A 24326-nucleotide genomic window follows, 5' to 3' on the forward strand; every position below is an offset into this window, starting at 1 on the left:
CATCCCAAGCCAACTCCTAACCAATACACCACTTGGCTGGCCCTCTCTCTGCTTTTTTTAAAGATTTTTACTGGGGAATTGGGGGAAGGAGAACAGAGAAGTTGCTGTCCTTTTGTTCTCCAGTCTAGTTGTGGAGGATGTTGCTTCACTGGCCCAAGTTGGTATTATCATTGCGCTCTTCCCGGGCGAGGCAGATCAGTTGTCGGCTTCTGGACAGCTGCTCACTGCGGCTGCTGGCCGCTCATGCTGGCTGCTGGCTACACATGGTAGCCCATGGCAACCCACTGCCACAGGGGCTGCAGCCTACACCGTTGCCGGCGACTCGTGGCAGCCCAGCTCCAGGTTGAGCTGTTGTTCAGCATCTTAGCTGTAGAGGGCAGTGTCACTGGACCTCATATATGGGATCCGAACCGGGGCTCTCTGGCATCCCAAGCCAGCTCTTAACCACCACGCCACTTGGCTGGCCCTCTCTCTGCTTTTGAAGACAGATGAATTCTCCCCTAGAGGAAAAGCAGCTGTAAATACAGGAGAGGGTAGAAAAAGAATCCTGCTATGAGTTCCAGAAGAACCATTATACTATTTTAAAAAGCCTTCTTAAGAGAAGCAACAGCACCCATTCCAAATAGAAAAAATACAACTTCGTTCAAAGTACTTCTCTAAAGTATAACCTTTGAGCAGATGATTTATCTACAATCCACGGCTGTTTCCTCCTCTACTTAACACTTAAGACCTTCATATGTATAGTCAGTTTCTTCCTAGGAGTCTTAGAAAGAACTAGCTCACAACTCAATCAGTGCACCTGCTACTCAGTGTCTATTATTATTGTGAATGAAAAGAGGCTGGCTATGCAATAAACCTGATAAGCTCAGGGGAGCCACATGGCAGGCCTGACAAACTCAAGAGACCGAAAGTAGCCACACAGGATGGTCTGATCACAAATTCCTAACTGGGCAGGTCGTGGCGGGTAGTCATGTCCCAGGCTTATAGCTTCCTTAGCAAAGGTCAGTCTTTACCTTAAGTGAACCCTGTCCATGTTCCTATGCATCTAGGATAACATATCTTTGAAATATCAGAATAAATTTTCTCTTCTAGACTCCTCACTGGAATAAGCCCCCAGGCACCAGAGCAGGAGACCACAGAACCCCTCATTGTTATCTTGCTCCCCACATACATCTCTATGTGCTGTGTTAAAATTATTAACTATCCTGTACTCACCAATGTAAAAAATGTTTCTCCATTTTGCCTTTTATCCAATTCTAGAGATTTGTCCGCTATGCTTTCTACCACCTCCTTAATCTATCACCAATGGATTTCATGGAACCCTCCTTATGTCTCCTCCCTTTGATTCTAATGTATAAAATAAGCGGCAAAACTGCCATTCTCGGGAACATTTTCCCAATCAGTTGAGATTTTGCTTCCCAAAATATATCATCAGTTGGACTCAAATGAACTCATAAAAATTCTCTACAGGTTTGGACTTCCCTTACGTCAACATTATCATCATCATCATCATCATTAAAAGGCTAAAATAAACCTTATTACCAAACTGCTGCAGACATTTAAACAAAGTTAAGCCATCATGTTTTTAGGTAGACTAAGGCCACAGTACTTAGTAGTTGAGAATAGAATGGGAAGAGGGTATTAATCTAAGACAAGCAGCCTGGTTTCTGCACTTACTACTTTCCAAAAGGAGTAACATTTTTCAAAGGCTCAGGATTCTAGGAAATTACCCACTGGCTTATTATACCCCTCTATCACAACAGTAATGAGGCTACCACCCCAATACCTACTTGCCAAAAATTAAAGACCTAAAGAGGTATTTCAGAGAAAGTTTATGAGAAGAAAATTCGAGTAGTTTTATTTTCAAACAAGCTACAATTAAATGGCATTGCCTTTGCAACCACACTTCCTACCTAGAATTCCCGTAAGTTTCGATGTGCCCCATAGATTTAAACTGGATTACAGGGAATTCAGCTGGCTGAAATTGGTCTTATCCCACAGATGTTACTAACCTGATTCACAGTTCTAGGTGCATCTGAGAAATAATAGGAAGATGGGGGGAAAAGTCGACACAATGCTTAAAAATCTGCCCAAGTCAAAAGAGGAAGACAGTTTTTAATTTCATGGGAGATTCTATTATTCAAAGGAAAAATGCAACATAAACCTATAAGCCCCATCATTAACAAAGCAAAGAAAGGAAATGTTTGTATTTGCAGAATACATTCAAATCTCCAAACTTTGGAGAAGAAATCAATACAAATGCCATGAATATAAATAAATCAAATCCTCAGTTCGAAGTGTCTGCCATTTAATTATTCCCTTAAACTGTAAGATTTCCCTTGGCCAGGGACCTTTCACATCCTCCTTTAGAGAGGATTTACCACACAGGTATATGGCCTCACCACAATTCCCCAAGAACCCTGGTTTACTTCTAGGGGAAACACATTTTCCCACCGGGGTTTCAAGAGAATCTCAGAATGAATTCTTAGAGAATCTCAGAATGAATTCTTAGAGATAAGCTGGACTCTTCCTGTCCTTTCCATTTTCTCTCAGGTCTTGGTTTCCAGAGTCCTAAAATTCCTGGATGGTCTTCTGGCTATCCCTGCTCTGCTCCAGGCCATCCAAAATCCTGCTAGGAACCACACTCCCAAAAGCTGTCAGATCACCTTTCATCTCCAAGGATCCTACCCCATGCATCTACCTTTTGTCTACCCCACGTACCATTTCCTGAGAGTTCTCTATAGATAGCTTGCAAAATCTACAGAAGGCACAGGTCTCAGCCAACCAGGAATTTTCAATGGAGTTGGGAAGGCTGCATACCCAGGTAGCAAACAAGGCGCACAGTAAGGCAAGAGTATCTATTTCAGTATTCCATGTAGGTCCAGTAAAATATTATACTAAATCATGAGGTATGAGTAATTAGGAAATAATGAAGAACAAGCAGCCACTTGTGAGTTATGGACAAAATAATGGGAAAAAAGAAGAAGAGGAAGAAAGGGATCTGAACCAAGACAAACAGTGTCTTAAAAAGGAAGAAAGGGAGATCTGACCTGATAGCTGAATAAGTATGGAGAAGGAAGGAGGGAATTTCTGGGGCTGGAGGCTGAAGTAAGCATGATAAATTGGGGGCTGGGAGGTTAGAAAGCAGATGGGGAAAGTGGGAGAGGCGGGGAAGGCCAAGAACAAGGGAAGAACAGAAAAAAAATTCCATTTGGGATCCTTCCGGACAAGGGACAATTCTTATAGTTTTCCTAGTATCTATCCCATAGCAGATGTTGGTTATTCTACAAAGTATTAAGCATTAAACTGAATACTTACAGTAAGGCCAGTTTGTACAGCCATGAAAAACAGGCAGAGAAATTCAGCCTTGGATCAGTCAGCAGTGGGGAGCCAAGGAAAGTTCTTGAGCAGGAAGCTTAACCTAATCCAATTCAACAAGCATTGACGAAAGGCTCACAGTGTAAGAGGCACTAGAATTCATGGTCCTTGCCCTCAAGGAGCCTGCCACCATGGGAAGGGCTGGTAATACTACCTCCCACACACACAGGGCTTCATTCTCTTGCCTATTCTCACTTGAGACAAGAACGCTGTTCAAGGGAGATGAATGTGACAAGAGAGACTTTTAAAGCAGGCTGGGAGGCCAAACAGGATGATGAGGTCTGGCCAGGGTGGTGGTGACAGAAACTTACAGAAGAAAGAATTGGCAGGGGCTGGTTAATGACTGGAAAGGAGGGGCTCAGAAGAGGGGAGTGATGATGACATAGAAGTCAGAGAGCAGGTAAGACTCAGGTTTCAGTTCCCAGATGGTGACATAATCTTCAGGCCATGCTTTGGCTCCCTGACTACTAAACGCTAAGGTCAGTCAGCTTGGCCATTCTGCCTGTTTCTAGGAATGGGGGTTACACATTCCATCCTTCCAGTCTGCCCAAGGTTTTTTAGGCTAGTTGTGATTTCCTATAATTTCCATTTGCAACGGGGTGGAGGGGATCAATATGGAAGAGATGACAATTCCTTTCTCCCTCACAATAGTGATAAATACATCTCAATAGTCCTGCACTAAAGTTTTACTGGCAGGTCTTATCCTGGGAAAAAGAGAAAAAGGGGAGGAAACATTACATTTAAGAAAACTTGAGGCAGTGTTCTCCCTACCCATGAGTTTTCCTCCTAGACAGAGCCTTCCCAGGTGCATTTAGTGAGGGAGAAGGGATGAGATGGGGAAGTATCAACCCTGACAGCCAGTAGCAGTCCTATAGAGAAAAGAGGCCCAAGATCCCTCACGACCTGCCTATGTGAAAAATGAGCACAAAACCAGAAGAGCAGAATCTACATGAACCAGGGCAAAAATGCTTGAGTATGCAGCATCACTGGAAACAAGTAGTTGGCCTTCCATACTAACTGCTATGAAGGGGAGAGGGCACTTGGGGACAAGGGTGTTGCCAAGTGCTCATCCCAAAGTAGGGCTGCCCAATGTAAGGCTATGAGTCACAGGAGGGCCAGCTTAGCATCCAGAAGTGCGGCCCCTGCTTCTAACACCCTGTGAGCCACTCTGCCATCCCTGACCATCATAGATAAAAGTAGCAAAATAACAGGTGAACAGTGGTGACCTCTGGAAGGGAAATCACATGACTGCGAGTAACCTCTATTTCTTAATCTTTCATTAAGAAACAAGTATACCTTGTGATTTCTTAAATTAAAAAAAACCCCAGTAAGTTAATGGGGGAAACGAATTTGAGATGTATACCTTTACAAAGGAAAAGTGCAATGAGCCCTCTTTTCTAACCATTAAACAAAAATAACAGGGGAAAAAAGAGTGCAGATTGAATGAAGAACAAACAATTGGTTAAAACAACGTGGTGGATTCTCTGACATTTTCTGAACAAGTACTTCTCTCGCACCTGTGACAGATTCTGACTGCCTGAGAACAGTCATGCTATACCCTTCACACAGGGTCCTCAGAGAACTAAAACTAGAATGTGACCCAAGATTACCTGTGATCATACAACATTTTCCCAGTGCTCTGTTAAGGCTTCTTGTGGATGGCAAATGGTCTTTATAAGCCTGTGGTCTGGCTGTGTCAATGGGGAATGGGATGTTTTGTCATCCTGCAGGACTCAATTCTGTAACTGGGGTGGTCATATGATCAGTAACATGAAACCTCAGGATAATAGTAATAGTATCATTAACTGGCCCTTGACTGCTTAATCATTGTACATGGATTTAAGCATCTTCCATCTAATATCTGATTTAATCCTCACAACCTTAAAAGGTAGGTACTATTACTATGTCCATTTTTAGGCAAAGCAGAGAAGTTAAATAACTTGCCCAAGGTCACACAGATAACAATTCATGCGACCAAGATTACAAACTAAGCAGTCTAACCCTAAGGCATGCAATCTTGGTAGAGGTTCAAATTTATTCCATGTTAAATAATGTAATTCAGGGCCGGCCGAGTGGTGCGGTGGTTAAGAGCTGGCTTGGGACGCCAGAGGGCCCCGGTTCGGATCCCACATGAGGGCCAGTGACACTGCCCTCTACAGCTAACATGCTGAACAACAGCTCAACCTGGAGCTGGGCTGCCCTGAGTCGCCGGCCACGGTGTAGGCTGCAGCCACTGCTGCAGTGGGTTGCCATGGGCTACCGTGTGTAGCCAGCAGCCAGAGTAAGCGGCCGTCCAGAAGCCGGTGACTGATCTGCCTCACCCGGGAAGAGCGCAATGATGGTGCCAACTTGGGCCAGTGAAGCAACGTCCTCCACAACTAGACTGAAGAACAAAAGGACAGCAACTTGTCTGTTCCCATCTCCCAATTCCCCAATAAAAAATCTTAAAAAAAAAAAGTAATTCATTTTATATTAAAATTATCCTGGATATATTTATTATAGGACAGAAGGCAAAATTCCCGTTTATTATAAAAAGAAAACAGGAAGCTTTGAATATTGTTCACACTGCTGCTTGCAGCTCTATGGTGGGCTTGGACTTGGCTTTCCAGCTCTACTTCAGAACCAGTGCAGAGGGAAGTGTGTTTAATATTTCAGATGCCAGGACCCCACCCACAAGGGAACTGATTCCCAAGGCACTGGGTAGGTCAGGTAATTCTAAAGCACACTTTGAGAAACACTGCTGCTTTGGGGTATTCCAAAGACACTTCTGAAGCCACTGCAAGATTTGGGAACTAGGTCATTAGATGGTGATGGCTAACTCCTCTGAACTGCTCATGAGACAGATAATCACTTCCAGTAACAGGCACCACAAGCTAATAATGCTGTTGACAGAATGGAGTGTAGTGAAACAGGAATTCAGAGACATTTACTCCCTGAGTTCTCTTTACCTTATGACATGCATTGGATAAAGAGATTGACTTCAAGATCTGCACGAATGTTTGCCCCCAATCTTCCACATTGGAAATATTACCTGGCTAGAAGTTGCCTCAAAAAAAGAACCTGATTTCTCTGGAAAATGACTGCCAAAGAGGGATACATTGTATATTAATGATCAAATGCAGATATCCTTAATAGAAACTTCAGGAGCAATAGGCTGAGAGGGGAAGTTATGTTTTTTTAATGTGTGTTCTTTAAGAGTCCCAACACCGAGAACACTGCCTGGATCTTTGCAAATTCGTTTGTAAATTAAAGAAAGATATCCTTGCTTTCAAGTTTTGCCTCTCTGATTTAGTCAGTCAGTAAGTGTCCATCCACATATATGAGCTCACCAATTCTGTCCTTCCTCTTTGTTTTCAATTATCTTGTATTTCAACTGCATTGCTATCCAAGAAAGATGCCTTCAAGTTTGGAATTGCTTTCAATAATTTAATTAAGTTATGCAGAAATGTTAACACTTTCTTAAGCAACAGCCTGACCATTTCCTGCTCCTTTTGGTTTCTTAGGGTAAGTCCTGGCTGCTGCCACTAGAGGTGGAATTCCTTCAAGGTCTTTACAGAGGCCACATGGTGTGGCCAAGAGTTCAGACTGCCTGACTCTGTTACTTAACAGCTGTGCATCCTTGAAAGGTGTTTTAATCCTTTTCTGGCATCAATTTTCACACCTATAAAATGGGTATAATGTAAGCAATCTACTTCAAAGTTGCTGTGAAGATTAAATAAGCTAATACATATAAAGCACTTAGAACAGTGCCTGGTACATAAAAAGCACTTAATACGTATTATCTTTTATTATGAGTCCACCTTGTAATATTAAGAAAGTTTTGCATGAATCTAGAGCTTTATACTTTTCGAAGCAGTTTCAATCATTATTACAAAATCAGTCTTCACAATAACCATTTAAGTTAGACAAGACTGGAAGTTTATGAACACTTCCTGCTATAAAAAAATGGAACTAACTCACTGCAGCTCTCTCCCTGCGGCTGCGGCGCGAGAGCACAGTACGAACTGCTTGCTGCTGCGGGAGTCATGGCAGGACAGGCATTTAGAAAGCTTCTTCCCCTCTTTGACCGAGTATTAGCTGAAAGGAGTGCTGCGGAAACTGTAACCAAAGGAGGCATTATGCTTCCAGAAAAATCTCAAGGAAAAGTGTTGCAAGCAACAGTAGTAGCTGTTGGATCCGGCTCTAAAGGAAAGGGTGGAGAGATTCAACCAGTTAGCGTGAAAGTTGGAGATAAAGTTCTTCTTCCAGAATATGGAGGCACCAAAGTAGTTATAGAGGACAAGGATTATTTCTTATTTAGGGATGGTGACATCCTTGGAAAGTATGTAGACTGAAATAAATCACTATTGACATGGCATCACGTGAAGCTGCCCATTCCACTGAAGTTCTGAAATCTCATCATGTAAATAATTTCCATGTTTCTCTTTTGTAATAAAGTAATGATATCCAAAGTAATGACATCCAGCGTCTCTTAAAATTTAGTTCCACTGTACTGATATAAACATTTCCAAACAAAAATATAACAATAAATCGTTAAAAAAAAAAAGAAAGAAAGAAAATGGAACTAGCCTGACCATCGGAGCTGTTTATTCATCATTTCCCTCATTAGGTCAGAGACCTGTCTCAATCATCTTTGTATACCATCCTCCCACACATACTAGCATGTATCAATAAATCAGTGTTGAATTGGACTGAATATAGAGTTGGCCATACTGTAAACAGCAACCCCAGCCTTGTGGCAAGGAACTGAGAACAAATAAGAATCATCATTCTAGGGAATTCCTGGCTACCTTGAACACAGAGACAAGAGGGTTACCTTTCCCACTCCTGACTCCAACTCATCCTTGAAAAGGAGCATCTGCTGGAGACGGGGCAGCTAGGGGTCACTTAGTGGAACTAGTCTTTGCACAACCTCTGAGGCAGCAGGGAGTTGCAATAATATAACAGCGCATTACCTAGCCTCTCCCACTGGGCCAAACGGGGATCTATAAATGCGGTGTTTTCAAAGGCAGATGATGCTGCCTTCATTAACTGAAATGGGAGTTGCCTTTCAGTAGAGTACAGGCCACTCTATAAATACCAGGGATTAAAAGGCTTCCTGCAGGGCCCAACTGCCACCTGCCTAAATACAGAGGCTATCTGGTCCTCCAGACCCCAAAACAAACCCCACAGAGCTTCAGAGAAGAGCTGCCATTATACCTATGGTACACACCCCTCCAAGGTATACCCCAACCTTTTTTTTTTTTTCTTTTTTTCTACTTTGGTTTATTTTTCTATTCAACCTCTCCTTTCCACACCCTTCACGCAAGACAATCCACTCCCAAGCACCCCTCCACTACGGCTCCTACCTGGCTCTGTCCTCCTCTCTCCAGGCATTTGTCCTCTGTCTCCCTCACACCTCATCCTCTATCCCAACTTCCTAATCCATATATTTTATCTGCTATAGAAAAGCCCATACGCTTTGGAATCACTCCAAACTTGGTTCTAGCTCCAACCTAGTAAATTACAGTAATTAACTTTTAAAGCTTGGTTTTCTGATCTATACAGTGAAGATAAGCCCACCTAGGTACAGCAGCCGGTACGAAGTCTGGCACACAGCATGCACTCCCTGCCTTGTCCCACTCCCCACAGGGTTTTTCTTCTTTCTTTTCTGGGCCTTGTGACCTTGATACAGCCACTCTTTCTAAGTATCATACTTGCTACACCCAAATATCTTAATCCACAGGAATAACTCGAATGATGAACATTTTCATTACCAATATTATCTGTGAAGCAGGCACATTCTGGGCACATGGTCCCATCAGCAACCTTCAAATTACACTATAGAGAGGACTGGTCACCTACCTCCCCACCACAAATGACTCATTTGATGAGGCAAATAACCAGAGGGGATGGGAAGACAGAGTTGAGAGTCCCTTCTGGCCAGAAACAAGGGATAAAGGACTTTGTAAGGCAATGGTAGCACTAAAACCCCAAAAGGAAGGTTCCCATAATTCCACATTTACATGTAAAAAATTTTTCATTAATTCTGACAGTAAGAATATCTGCCAAATTTTCTAGAAACCCATCTGGTTCATTTCTGTTAAGGCCCAGGCACGACTCACATAGGCGAGGGACTGCCTACAACATGGTTCCCAAAAGGTGGCATCCTAGATGACAGCTCCAAGGCAGTGCACCATTCCTCTTTCCCTAGTGCCATGAAGCTGCTCCTGCAAGTTTGTGATAAGGCCTGAAATAAACCCAGGGCTTGGCTCATTTTTAAGTATCTCCTCTAAAACTTGTAGGCATCACCTTTATAGCCAGATTTAATTTAAGCACGTCTATTTTCAAAAACCAGATAAATACTACAGAAACATGATAAACAGCCTTAACAACTTGTGTTTTAGAGGGGCTTACATAAAGCAGATGGGAGGGTGGCTTCTCCATTGAGCAGTCCAATTGTGCAATTAGCTAAGTGTAAGAGGGCCCTTTCCATGAGGTCTTTAAGATAGTCTAAGGATCCTTCTTTTGCCAAGCCAACGGGAAGCACTTGGATGCCATAAACAAGGAAAAGAAACCAGGCTGGGAATCAGAGCAGACTTGTCTAGAGGTGCAGTGACTTGGTTGGTATTAAGTAATGAAAAGTGAATGCCTCGATAGCACGTCCCTCATACTCTTCAGATCCTGATGGGCAATTATAAAATGTGAACCCGATGTGAACCTACAGCAAGGATACAGTCCAAAGAAAAATGGAGTAAACCACCACTAGATGCAAATTTGGGAAAAGGTGTATTTAAAACACATGAAAACAATGCAAAAACTATCAAGTGCAAAAGTCTGTACAAATATGCACATACCTTCATCCAGTCTACTAAGCGAACTTAAGATTAGTAAAACATTTATTGTATTGCCTGTATATTTCATCAACTGGTTAAGTATTTCACAACCCATGAAGAAGGGAGCAAGGCAAATGTGGTCAAGTCTGATAGAGAGAGAACCAAGAGGGCAAGAATGAGTACACTGAACAAACCCAAGCTGAGAAACCGGAGGCGTGATCAGCTCTAGCCCGCACAACTGAGTCTGGGGACGAGACTCTCTCTCTGGAAACAATACTGGGCAGAAATCACTCATGGGTTTTTCCTCTCAAAATGCAAGAGCCGACAGCAAAGCTCAAATTTTATTTCCCACCAAGTCGGGCTTCAGCTCAACCATTCAGTCCCACAAACAGGCAGATAGTTATGGAGCAGGTGGGAAGTCATAGGCAGTACCCAAGTGGTGTGCAGAGATGCCTTTCCCCAGAGAAACTGAGCCCATCCTTGTGCTGGCCTTCCAAGATGAAAGAGGGAGAGATGAGCAGACTCAGCACGTGAGGCTGTCAGTGTAGATTCCAGCAGCAGGGCAGTTTAACAGAAAAGAACAGACCTAAAGGAGTTGAGAGACCTGAACCTACAAGGGCAGTGGTGAGGCGTCTACCACCAACCAAGCCAAAGGATGTGGGAAAAAAAGAGAGAGGAAACAAGCCTCTCTCTTTTGTCATTCTGTATGTGGTCCATCTGCCTTGGAAAGAGGAGAAAGGACCTGCTACTAAGCTGGCATCTCCCCCTTGCTCCGCCCCACCAAACTGACCCTCAATAATCCCCTCTGTCCAGGCCGGTGGTGCCTTTTACATCCACAGCCCTGGCCGGTGCTGATAACAGTTAATATTTACTGCGCAATTCTATATGCCAAATACCAGGCTGACTGCTTTACATGGTCTCCTGCAAACGCTCTACATATAAGATACTATTGTTAACCCCCATTTTCAGTTGAAGAAGATGGGGCTTAACGAAGAGACTTACCCAAAGCCACACAAACCAGACACAAAATCTAACACAATAAGAGCAAGAGTTGACTACTAATATCACTTCTTCCCCAAAAAAGCTGCCATTTGAGTATCTTTGGTTGTCAGGCACTGTATCTAGTGTTTCAAATATCCTATTTTATTTACTTTCAGAATAATCCTCTGAGGGAATGCTTTTAAACATAATTTTAATTAAGTCAGACATACCAGTGAAACATTCAAATGACACAAAAAAGTTGAAGAAGTTAGTTTCCTGTTACCCTTCCTCATCCCAGAATTTCCTACCCCAGGTAATCACTAATATTTTGGTAGCTACTCTTCTATAGATAGGTAGTGTTGCAAGTATCATCTCCATTTTACAAATGATAAAACTGAGGATCAGAGAATTTAAGCTTGCTCAAGGTCATACACTGGTAAGTGGCTGAACTGAGAGTGAAAGCAGGGTCAGTCTGATTCTGAGGCCTGCTCTCCTCCACTGCCTCCTGCTCTGTACCTACTTCTTAAAACAATCGTTCATTTTCATTCACCATAGGAAAGGGGGAAACTATGCCTGGCCCAGAGCCAGTCTTACTCCTCCACTTTCCCAACTAAATGGAAAAACAGCTAGGGCTGGCCAAGGACACCCTGTCCCGTAACATTAGCACTACTTTATGTTTCCTCAACTCTAAGCTGTCATGGGTGAGGCAGGACCTTCACCTCTACATCCTCACTGCCCACACAGGCTCATCTTTCAGAGGCTCACCTGTCTCTGAAAACAGGACAGGTCAACGGAGAAGAGGAGGTCAAGCCTCACCTAGAGGAGACCAGGGGTCCCTGGTCAGCAAAAAAAAGGAAGAATGCTCCTTCAGGACCCTCATGAATTCTGAGGCCAAGACAGTACTCCTTTGGAAACAATTATCAGGGGCATCTTGGGGGAGGCCCTGGACTCACCCTTGCTAGCTGGAGTCAGAACACACCTGCAGAAAGACAGAATTAAGATTGCAACAATGCCTGATACAGAGTAAGTTTGCAGAGCCACTCAAAATCCCCATCACAGAGCCCTTGGAACCCAAGGAACTCTGAATTTCTGCTCTGGCATACTCCCAATTGGACTCTCTACTAACCCCAAACTGCATAGATTTCTAGATACCAGGGTTTTCTCCCAATGGCCTTCCCTCCTCCAAAAATTACAAGCCTCTTGGGCTATATGGGAATGCCTTTTCCTCGAGAGATGAAAATTGCCTTTTTGAATTAGGTACATTTACACATTTTTGTCCCATCAGTACACAAAAATATACTGACCTTGAGAGTACCTATGCTGAGATGGGGGTGGGGGGAACAGGAAAGAGGTTGTTATTGCTTTTCATGAGCAAGTTAAAATTTACCCAGTCTGCAATTCCAGGAGGTTTCCTATTTCCCTGCATGGGATACCAATGTTTGATTCAGCCTGAGCCCCAGCTGACTCAGCATCAGTATTTACATGTACAGTGGCTGCTAAATGTCTACTGGTTATCAAAAGCCTTGGCTTTCCCATTTGTAAAATGGGACTAAAACCTTCTTCAGTGCATTACATAATGTCTTCTGTGAAAGCACTTTGTAAAATGAAGAAATCTTTATTGCTACTAATATGGATACCCAGCCTGTAGAGAAAACAGAGGAAACTTAAACCAGTCCTTTCCATCCTTAAGGGGCATGAAATCTATGAGGGTTGAAATCTATGAGGGTAAAAGAGAGTAACCCAAACACTGGAGAACAAGTAAAAAAATCTGTTAGACTGTATGCTGCAAAGAATCCCCATGGGGAGATGATTATATGGGAAAGAGCATTCAATAAATAGTTATTCAATTAATAAATGTGTTCAGAGGCATTGCTTGAAAAATATCTACCTTGTTACTATTCATAGTTTTATCAACACCAAAGGCTCTGAAATCTGTTCATTCTACTGTTGCTCACATATATCCCAAGAAAAGTAGTCAGCATTTGTACACAGCAGCCCTTCTTTCAAAGATGTGGTTTTTCAAAAGCATACACAGACCCTCAAAGGAGATGACCTACATAATTATATTTTATAATTCCAGAAGTAACAGAACTACCCCCAAAAGAGTTCAATTCTGGAGAACAAAGAGAAAACAAGCCATCCTATGTTAACTGTTGCCTGCAACCAGATTCACAGTGGCACACACACACACACACACACACACACACACACACACACACACGCCCCTCCCCCCATTCTGGACAACCTCCAACACCCTGTCTTTCCTTTACCTCCTCCCACCTTCATGGCTCCTGAGCTGTCTTCTTTTTCTGGCACCAGTCACAGTGAACTTGATGAATGTTAATAGCATTTTATCACCTAGTTTATTTTTCACTCAAACCAGGCCTCCCTCCAAATGTCTTTTTAGAATTTCATTAATAATGCCACTCTTTGATTCCCTGTCATCAAGGTTCATGGTTCTCAAAGTCACCTTGCCCTCTCATTCTTTTTACTTTAATCCTCTATAACCTGTCAATTACTTATCAACCAACAAATTAATCTAGGAGCTGAGTACAAAGGAGTGGACAAGACAGTCACTGACCTCAGAGGACTTCCAATGTCAGCTTGGAACCTGGACCTACACAGAAATGGCTACCCATAGAGGCAAAATATATGGGGATGTGCATTTATTGGGAACTTTATTTTTGCCAATATTGTATTAGGCCCTTTACTGACTTAAGCAGGTTATACAGCCACAGATATATCAGAAAAAGGGATCACAAATCAATATTTATATCTAAAACTGAGGTTTGAGGGAGCTGGAGGAAAAAGATTCCCTAAGGAATTCACACCACTGATCCTGTCCATTTCACAATTTCTTACTGTTGAATACACACCTGTTTTTCTCTCTTAACTTAAAAAAACAGGTATTTCAGAGTCAGAAAATGTTCCCACATTGAAAGTGGATTAGTTAAGTAAAAGCCAGAAAACAGGAATCCTTACACCAGACCAAACTCCTAGACCTAGCTCACTCTACAGTGAAAGGCAATTTGCTTTCTTGCTTGGGAGGCCAGAAGGAAGTCTCCAAGGATATTTTTTAAAACCTCCTCCATTCCAGGGTGATTACTGGTTTGGGGCACAGATGTCACTGAAAAAGTCAGAGCAACTCCATCAGAGTAGTCAAGCTGCAAGTCGACTTTACACAACAGATTCCTCCAATACTACTCTCAAATTAAATAATCCACGGTTATTCCCCCAGAATGTTAACTCCATGAGGACAAGTACTGTGTCCATTTTATTCCTTATTTACAACTGTATACCTAGCACAGGTCACAGTGCTCACTAAATCAGTTTCTGCAGCAACCATCTACCCACCTCCCACCAGCCTGAAGTCACAGCCCAACCAGATTATCAGTTCATAAATTATTATGACTTGAAAGTGCATGTAAATGGAAAAATTATGGACCAATGAACTCTTATGAAACCCAGAGCCTGTTTTCCTTGCTACACTGATGTGTAACAAGCAAAATGACCACAGGACTGAAACAAGGAGGTAGAAAGCCTTCTCATGACAGTTTCTACCTGGAGGCGGATAGGAATCAAGGACTGATAAAGGTGTGGACCAGCCAACATACCACTTATTAATTCTCTATTAATGTCTTGAGCATGCCAACTGAAAGAGCAGCACCCAGTGAACACAAAAGTGCGGCTTTCAGGATGCGGAGAGGTAGCACATATGACCTCAGTCAGCCCAAGCAGCCTATTTCCTTCCTGGCTGGTTAGAGATTGTGTCCACACTGCATTTGGATGGGTGGCTGAGCCCCATAAATAAACCTGAGGAAACCAGAACCCCAGCTGTGAAGGGTTCTGCTCTGCTAATGCGGTAGGAGGGAGGGAGCATCAGCATTCCCAGACGACATGTTCCCAATTATCAGGCGAGTCTACTACACCTAGAAGGCCACCAGCTCCTGCTCCTGTCCCACCTGGGCAAAGAGGACCCAAAAGGGACAACGACTCAGAGAAACACACCCCATTGGCCTGGATCAGGTGGTGTTTTTGAACTGCAAAGCAGCACAGTATAGAGATAAAATAAATAAGCAGGCCCAAGCTAAGAATAACAGTGCCCATTTTGAGAACAGTTCTACCCTTAAGGACTCACTCCCCTTTGTACTTTCACTATTAGACTCAAAACCACAATCACAAAATGGGCATGAATTTGTTTTTAACAATATGAATCACACACCCTGATGTTGCTCCCAATCCCCCTTCCTGGGACAGGCCCAGAGAAGAGAAACCAAACACACTGGGGTAGAAAAAGCACTACACTAGTAATCAGGAGCGCTGGTTTCTCCCCTGGCCCTGTCACCACTCAGGAAAGTCAGCTCTGAACACTTCCCGTTTTTCCTTTCTATAAAGTGAGGAGGTAGTGAGATGATCCCCAAAGTTCCATACTTCCAATTCTAGCATCTCATGAGCCTACAGAGTCTCGGCACATACGTGGTTTGCTGTGCAAGGAGTTTTGTGATAACATCTGGATACTACAGTCAAGAATTTGAATCTTCAGATAAGTGTCGTCTCACCTCACTCAGTCTTTTAAGATTCCAAGGACTTGGGAATAGAATTTGCAGTGACAGGTAGAGCCTACTCCAAATCCAAAACTTTTGGCAATGAATTATGGCAGGAAAGTTATGGCTGCATTCATGCACTTATACACACACACACAAACACACACAAACACACACACACACACACACACGGGAACTTCTGGAAGGACTAATCCTTGGGCTTGGCTCCAGGTATAGGAGAAAATAATTCAAGTTCCTGGTTTTTGTCTGGTTTGTTGGACAAAAGGCATGTGCCCTGTGTCCCACATGTTTCTCTGGGGTGGAGTCATGTTGACCCTCTAATAAAAAAAAATTAGGTAGCTTGCACATACATGTTTTCAAAAGCTTTTGGTAGGAATCTAAGAGCAGAGAAAGCAAGACCAGCTATTGCATTATTTCAGGAACAGTCTGGTATGATGTGAAACTACACAGGGGTAAATCCTGTAGAGGAAATTACACTTCCAGCAGCACCATCTGTTCCTCTTTGTGTCTAGCATGATCTGTATTTTTAACCTCGGGTGCAAGTAAGGTCCACCAGTAAGAGCCCTCCCCCCTACCTCGCTGACTGGCTCTCTATTCAGTAAGCATTCCACTCCCCAGCCTAGCAGAAGCCTCCAAGCAGGTGCACAACCCTGGCATGGAATTTTCCATAAGGAAAGGAAATGCTTCTAAGACCTATAAATTACATTTGATAAGGAAGCCTCTATGGGGTTCGTGGTAAAGTTCTCTCCATAAAACACAATGATGCAATTTAGAACTGAGGCCTCATGCTGAAAATCCTCTTTAAAAAAAAAAAAAAGTAGCAGTACATATGCACTGAATTTAGGCACTATTGCATCTGTCAACTCTCACTACTGTTTAAAGTTCTACACCAAACAAAGATTTAGAAACAATGCTATTGAGGAGTTCAAACTTCAGAAACACATGATTTTGTATGTGTGTGTGCACGTGTGTGTGTGTTTATGTGTGTAACTTCTTTTGATTCAGGGCAATATCCTCAACACCTTAAGACCAATAGATTTTGCTGTAACACTGTTCTTCCCCAAACAAACTGCATAACCAAGTAGAATGGTAACTCCAAAGTAGAAAATGAACACAGCTTTTAAAATATCTCCCTGAAAAATGAAATATATGTATACACAAAACCTTATACATAGATGTTCATGGCAACATCATTCCTAATAACCAAAAAACAAACCCAAATGTTTATCCATTCATCAATTAGGTGATGTATGGATAAACAAAAGGCGGTATATCTATACAACAGATTATTTAGCAATAAAGGGGAATGAAGTACTGCCACATGCTACAACATGGATAAACCTCAACAACATTAGGTTAAATGAAAGAAGTCAATTACTAAAGACCACATATTATATGATTCTGTTTATATGAAATGTACAAATAGGTAAATGAGAGAGTAGATTAGCTAGCGGTGGCTGGAAGCACTGCAGAGGAACAGGGAAGGACTACTAATGGAGTTTCTTTTTGGGGTGATGAAAATGTTCTAAAATTAGGTTATGGTGATGGTTATACAACTCTGTAAATATACTAAAATCCACTGAATTGTACACTTTAAATGGTTGAATAGAAACTATGTCTCCATAAGCTGTTTTTCAAAATATATATAAGACGAAATAAAATCACCCCTCTGAAAAAAATTTCCTTGAGCGGACTTAGAAATAATCTAGATGGGGCTGGCTGAGTAGCGCGTTGGTTAAGAGCTGGCTTGGGACGCTAGCTCTGAGCAGCAGGGTCCCGGTTCGGATCCCACATGAGGGCCAGTGACGCTGCGCCCTCTACATCTAAGATGGTGAACAACAGCTCAACCTGGAGCTGGGCTGTCATGATTAGCCGGTGACGGTGTAGGCTGCAGCCCCTGCTGCAGTGGGCTGCCGTAAGCTACCATGCGTGGCCGGCAGCCGGCGTGAGCTGCCATGAGCGGCCATCCAGTGGCCGGCGACTGATCTGCCTCACCTGGGAAGAGCGCAATGATAATAACAACATGGGCCAATAAAGCAACATCCTCCACAACTCGACTGAAGAACAAAAAGGACAGCAACTTGTCTGTTCCCCTTCCCTAATTCCCCAGTAAAATCTTTAAAAAAAAAAAGAAAAGAAATAATCTAGATGTATAAGAGAGTATATTTAAATCACAAATTATCTATAACGGAATATTATAAAGCCATTAAAATAATTACAAAAGGCTATGTGCCATGATAAGGAAAATGTTTATGGTATAATGCTATGTGAAAAAAACAAAACACAAAATTGAATGTACTGGGATTACCAACTAAAACAAAAAATAGAATACATGGAAATGATGTTTTTATTAGGATGGTAGAATCATGGTGATTTTTTTTCTCATTTCCCAAGCTTTCTGCAATATTGTCTCAGTGTATTGTTGATTTTAAAGAAAACAAAACCCTCAGTCTTCCCTCAGTTTGCCTAGCTACAATTTAAAATGCAAAATAAGCAAAACCACCTTGTTCTTTTTCAAGTTCCCTTTTTTAAACTTCCTCTCACTTAGCTCACTGAGGTCTACTGAGAATAGCCCAAATAAGACAGAATGGAATAAACGCTACTATCCCATTTTCAGAAGCCAGTTTCATTTTACTGGCTTTATCAGAAGCCAAAGCCTAGTCTAGCCAAAATTTCAGCAATTGCTCCTACACACAGAGCAATTCCACACTCTGATCTTAAACTTCTGTGGGTGAAGGCAAGTCACTACTGGTAGGAGACTGGACTTGGAAAGACTGGATGTTTCCCCTCCTTAAGAAAGGATAAGAAAGGGAGGGTAGGTTGAGGGGGAGCTGGGAAAAAGCCCTTATTTGTGTCTCTTCTCGTGAGGTTTTGTGTCCTAGCTCCAAGTACAGTAGAAAAGAATCCTGAATCATTTCATTTTTCACCACAAAAGATCCTCTTCTGAGTAATAAAGAATTGTCAGTCACCAACTGCAGTCTGCAAACCAACTTAGAACCTATAACTGTCATCAGGAATCCAAGGTTAATTTTACCCAAATCAAGGAGAAGGGGCCCTGCCAAATAAACACACACACACACACACACACACACACACACACACACACACACACAAAAAAAAAAAAAAAAAAAAAAAAACCAACCCCAAAACAGTATAACACTTGTATATGTGTGTGGGAGGTGGTAGTACATTTAAGGGCACACAGCTATCAGATAATTTTAAGGATCTACTAATACTGGAGACAGTAACAGGGAACTACATCTGTTTCTGCCTGAAAAAAATGCTTCAATAACATTCTCTTTCTGATTCTTGGCATGCAGCCTTCAGATGTTTCAAGGGTGGCTATTTTCCTTTTTTGAGATGTAAAAGCCAGGGAGGGAGAATGTATCACGGGCAACAGCAGCGTCTGTGAAACCCATTTAGTTCTCACTATAGTTTCATTTTCTGCTGTTGTTATACCAGTACCTTCACAGGGACTCAACTGTCCAACCATGACAATAGCACAGGTGGCCTTTCATGGCTGAAGTGACCCAGCTTGGTGCCACTGCAAGGTCTACCAGCAGAGTTAGAGACTTCCACACTCTGGTAAGAACCAGAAGATGAGAGAGCAGATAGAAGGAACCCTGCTGGTTTCTAGGCCAAAGGACTAAAAGGGAAAGAAAAAGGACACCTTCACTGAAACATGGGAGCACATACACAGGTGCCTGACAGGCTCTGCCACTAAAACCTAAGCCTTGTAGGAGGTAACTGTTTCCCCAGCACCTCTACCTTTTCAAAGAAAGCTTTCTACAATTGTAAGAGACACTCATAAACTTACAATCATCCTAGGGAACAATGGCTGTTGCCTTGAATCCAGGCCAGGGTGGGAGTGAACAGGTATCTAGATGCTCAAGAATGGTCACCCCAATGCTGTCCTGAAATTGCTTCACTGGTCTCAGATCCACAGCTGTTAGCAGCTTCAAATACTCATCACAAAACTCCTAGCCCCAACCTCAAGCTGCATCCTTCACTCCCACCAATATGGAAATAGCCGTCCCACATTACAGGCATCAGGCATTGTTTCTCACTGCTCTAGTTTCCATGTTCCCTGCAATGTGGCAACATAATTTAAGAATATTAATTTTTTTTTAATTCCATTAACTGAAATCTTGCTACAATGGGATATATGCGTGACCTCTAAACTGAAGCCATCTTGAGGAGAAACCAGGGGAAAGAGTCTCTATTATATATGCATTTGTTCCAATGCTTATTTATATTTAACCCAAGTGTCTTAATCCCCAATACCTAAGTCTGCACAGGAACAATATCTGCTTTCAAATTTTTTGGGGGAAAAAAGGCACTGGGCTTCTTCCTTTATTTGTTGCTTCTCATCTTTCTCTTACTGCTTCAGGGAATGCCCCCTAAAAAAGATATCCCTGCTGCCCAAGCAGATATAAGAGGGAAAATGAATACTGCTGGTTAGCTTCAACTAGGAGATCGCATGTCAGTTCAGCTCAGTAAAATGCTTCATGCATGGCAATTACACAACTGGGCCCAGTGGCTCTGCTGACATTCAGGCCTCTGTAGATATTTCAGACCTGCAAGAAGGCATTATAGCCCTGCTACTGCCTCTCAGTGATTTGTCCCTTGGTAAATGGGGAACTAAAAGGAAAAAACAAGCACAGGCACTCTCTGACCTTCCTTCTCTGCCTGCAAGAGGCTCTGCTAAAGACATTCTCCCCACTTCACTTGTTTGGGTAAGGAAATGAGTAAAATTATGTGACTCGCTAATTTTTCTTAGAGATATTGTAATTCTCTGAGACCACAAACAGATACCAGTAGTTACCTGGTTGTCCAAAGAGCTAAGAATATGGAAAAAGAGCACAAGGAAAAATTTAAAACATAAGACAAGTTTTTTATCTGGGGATGGAAAACCATTGAGGGAGTGAAACAATGCTTAGCAGCAATAAATCTGAAATATGTACTTTTAATAAGCCAATTGAATCACTACCTTTGGAGGATATGTCGGTATGTATGTGTACACAGGGAGAGGGTAGCTGTAGGAATTGCTGCCCCAGCAACAGCAAAGGAGGAAATCCCCTGCCAGGAGATGAACCATTGCATAAGAACACACGTTCAATCACCACGAGATGGAGACATGCCAGGAAACCAGACAAAGTGCTGAGGTCTCTTCATCTGCCAGCCTCCATCTGTAACACCTTATTTTACCTTACTTTCTCTTCTATCTGCCCAAATTCTGGGCTTTGAAAAGGCAGGCCCCAGCAAATAAGCTGAACTCTGCCATCTGACAGTGGGTTTGGCTCAGGATTTAAACACTGCAGGGCAAAGGCAGAGGCAGGCCCCACTCTGAGCACCCAGGGACCTGTCCCAGTCAAGTTGTAGGTGAGCACTTATTTCATATGCCACTTCTACTGTGTGCATCATTCATACATATATTTTAAACCACAGTAATGAAAAGAGCAAAAAGTTGTTCTGTGGACAGGAAGCTCTGTATCCAAAAAGTCATTCTGTGGACAGGAAGTCCTATTTATCAGGCTTCATATCAGTATTGTGTCCTATTTAACTCATTGGGCAGAAGTTCCTTAAGCAGCAAATGGCCACCAACGAAAATCAACATAAACCAAAATAAACTTGACTTAAAGACTGAACTCCATGAGGGCATTGGCTGGGTTCTGTCTTATTCATTGCAGTATCCCCAATACCTAGCACAGTGTCTGGCATACATTGTGTATCACAAAAATATTTGTGAGCACCGAATGAAAGAATGAATGAACAAATGAATGTTGTGCAAGCATACCATAAATGTGTACGTTGAAGAGTTAAGGGTACTCAGGATCTGAGAAGCAGTGCTTTGAAATTTTTCATTTCTGGTTGAATATACATCCAGCTAACATTGCAAAGACCAGAAAATTCAGATCTTAATGCCAAGCACATGTCTCTACTAGCCTCTACTAGATGGTGACAATTTGGGTGTGGAATTCCCAAAACAGAAAGGGGGGGTGGTGTGTGTGTGTGTGTGTGTGTCATTCATACATACTAGTATATTTTAAACCTCAGTAATGAAAAGAACAGAAATGAATTAAGCACTGTGAAAAAAAATGAAAGACACACTCCCGACCTCTGTAGATCTAGAAAGAGAGTAAATACCTAAGTTTAAATGAACTGGATAGTTTTATTGCTCCTCTGTACAGAACACACACAAGCCCAGTTACCAGGAGCAACAAAGACCAGGGAGGGAGCCGCCTGCCACGGAGAGAACATTCTGTGGGAACAGCAGCATTAGGCCTCTTTGCCAAGATGTGAACTTCCCTCAAACCAGCCAGAGACCTGATTCTGACGCCCCTTTTCTTCTAGGTTTTACGGTCCCCTAAACCACCTCTCCCTCCTCAGCTCCTTACCGGTAACTTTTTCCAGTTCGGCAGCCCCACAGCCACAACTCTGTGGGAGAGGCAGACCTACATTTAATATCTGGAGTCGCTGAAAAAGCAGGAGTAAAACAGAAAGTCTACATATATAAACAGGAAGTGGTTTCGGTGAGTCTCAGTCCGGATCATAAGAAAAGTTTTTTGAGATTAAAGACCAGACGAGACGCGGGGGCTGCAGAAAGCTCCGGGGTTCACACACACGGGCTGCAAGGTTTGCTCAGGAAAGCCACTGTCGCTAAGCCAACCCTGCCCCCACGCAGGACCTGCAGCTTGGGTCGGCTGGCGGGGAAAATAATAACAGTAGTAAGGAAGAGGACCTCTGCTTACCTCCTCTCCAGCGACCCGCCAACTGTGGTCTCCACCCTGAACTCCCCGACAGCGAGCGCGACCCCGAACGCCCCGCGAGGCCAGAGCGGCGCGCCCTGATTCCGGTCACTGAGCTCCCGGCCGCAAACCCGCCGCCTGGTCCTCCTCTCGGCCTCAGCACAGCCTCTCCTGGCTGCCCTCCCGGCACCGTGCCCGGCTGGCCCACCCCAGCGCGGGGCTCGCGGCCGGGTGACAGCCGAACTGGCGCAGAGCAGCCGACGCCGGGCGGCCGGCGGGGCTCCCCAGTGTCCCTCACGGGCGGTGCGCGCCGGCCCCGCGCCCCTGACAGCTGGCCGGGAGCGCCAGTGACACAATGCCCGACCCCACCGCCCCCCGGCCACGGTGACAACTTACCAGGGGAGCGGTGCGGCGACCTCCGGGATGGGGGCGCTCGCAGCTTCTGTGGCGCTGGGATTCGCTCCGCTGCCTGCGCGCTCCCGCAGGTTTCTCGGGTCTAGGCGAGGCCCCGCGTGCCGCGCTTGCCCTTGTCTGGATGGCGCTGGCCGGCGCTCCGGGAGGAGGAGGCGGGAGGCAGGGCGCGAGACTGTCGCCGGCTGAGGAGAAGAGAACGCAGCAGCAGTGGCGGCGGCAGCAGCTCTCGCGTCACTGGCCCAGCTGTACCGCGCGGGCGGGGGAGGCCCACGGAGGAGGAGAGGAGGGGGAGTGGAGGGGGAGAGGAAGGGGAGGGGAAGGGGTGGAGCCAGGCGCGCACGCAACAAGCGCCGGCGTCGCGCCGCCGCGACCGCCCCGCTGGGAGGCCCTGGCGCTCGACGGCTGCCAGCACGCACGCGCCGCCGCCGGGGCGCACGCCCCACGAGAGGTAAACGGGGGAAAGGGGGGGGGCGTCTTAAAGAGACAGTCATGTCAACTGTGCTTGAGTGGACTGTGCCGCGTTTGCAGTGCGTCTTCCACTTATTTTACTATTAGTATTATTTAGATTTTTTTGGATATTATTTGGATTATTGGATTACTATTATTTCCAAATAATTGGTTTGCACTCAGGTTCACAAGGTGTTTTCACACATGTTGCCTTATTAGCTTTTGAATCGCTCGCCAGACCTATCCCTGACGCAGGTCATTATCTCCCTATTAAGCAGTACTTCCCAAACCGTGGTGGTAGTCTGCCAGCGTCAGAATTGCTCAGAGGGGTGAGGCGGGTGTTAAAATGCAGAATTGGGATCCTACCTTAAGCCCTTCCGATTCAGTAAAATTAGGGTGAGACTCAGGGATCTATTAAGATTTTAATGAGCATTCCCAAATGATTCTTCAGCACGCTAAAAGCACGACAGATCTCAAGGTTAAGAAAACTGAAGTTCACAGCTAGGACTGTCAGAGTCAGGGTTAGAACCTTGTTACACTCCTAAATTTATTTCCCATCTTGAGTCTTACCTCCCGTGGCTATTTTCCAACACATACTATATATATATATACACACACAGGAGTAGTTTGTCCACTGTGGTGACATCATTTAGTGGTGATCACACTGCAGTCCTAGGAGATAAGTCCTCTGCTGATGTGTTTACAAGGCTTGTGGCCTTTTGATGGGGATGATTGTGACTTTTTATCTTTGTGCCCCAGGGCCTTGTATAGTGCCTGTCTCAGAGGTGCTCAATAGAAGTTGAGGCACTCCTACTTGAGAATCTGCCAGAGTCTACACTTGGACCCACAGACTTTTAGTTTTTGCTGCCGCTTGTAGTCAATCATCCTAGGGCTAAGGGAGTTGCAGGGACTGGGACTTCCAATGCTATAAAAACTAGGACAGTCCTGGGTAAATGGGGAAGAGTTGGTCATTCCCG

General features: G+C 43.8%; 1 protein-coding gene and 1 pseudogene across 3 annotated transcripts in view; one reads left to right on the forward strand and one right to left on the reverse strand.

Annotated features, from left to right (window-relative positions):
* Window positions 1–23185, reverse strand: part of SUSD6 (sushi domain containing 6) — a 97882-nt gene extending 74697 nt beyond the window's left edge. Inside the window, exon 1 of one of the 2 annotated variants that reach the window (XM_019641370.1) lies at window positions 22885–23185. The gene's annotated coding sequence lies outside the window, so the exon portion shown is untranslated. Of the gene's footprint in view, window positions 1–22491; window positions 22585–22884 lie in introns of those variants that run through there. The other variant, XM_019641371.1, reaches the window with a different exon arrangement.
* On the forward strand, window positions 7373–7813 carry LOC109382091 (10 kDa heat shock protein, mitochondrial pseudogene; annotated as a pseudogene). The gene has a single exon (XR_002123875.1). The product of XR_002123875.1 is annotated as a 10 kDa heat shock protein, mitochondrial pseudogene (transcript).
* Window positions 23186–24326: the final 1141 nt, after the last annotated feature.

The sequence above is a fragment of the Hipposideros armiger genome, unplaced genomic scaffold (assembly GCF_001890085.2).
Source record: "Hipposideros armiger isolate ML-2016 unplaced genomic scaffold, ASM189008v1 scaffold_59, whole genome shotgun sequence".
Classification (NCBI taxonomy): domain Eukaryota; kingdom Metazoa; phylum Chordata; class Mammalia; order Chiroptera; family Hipposideridae; genus Hipposideros; species Hipposideros armiger.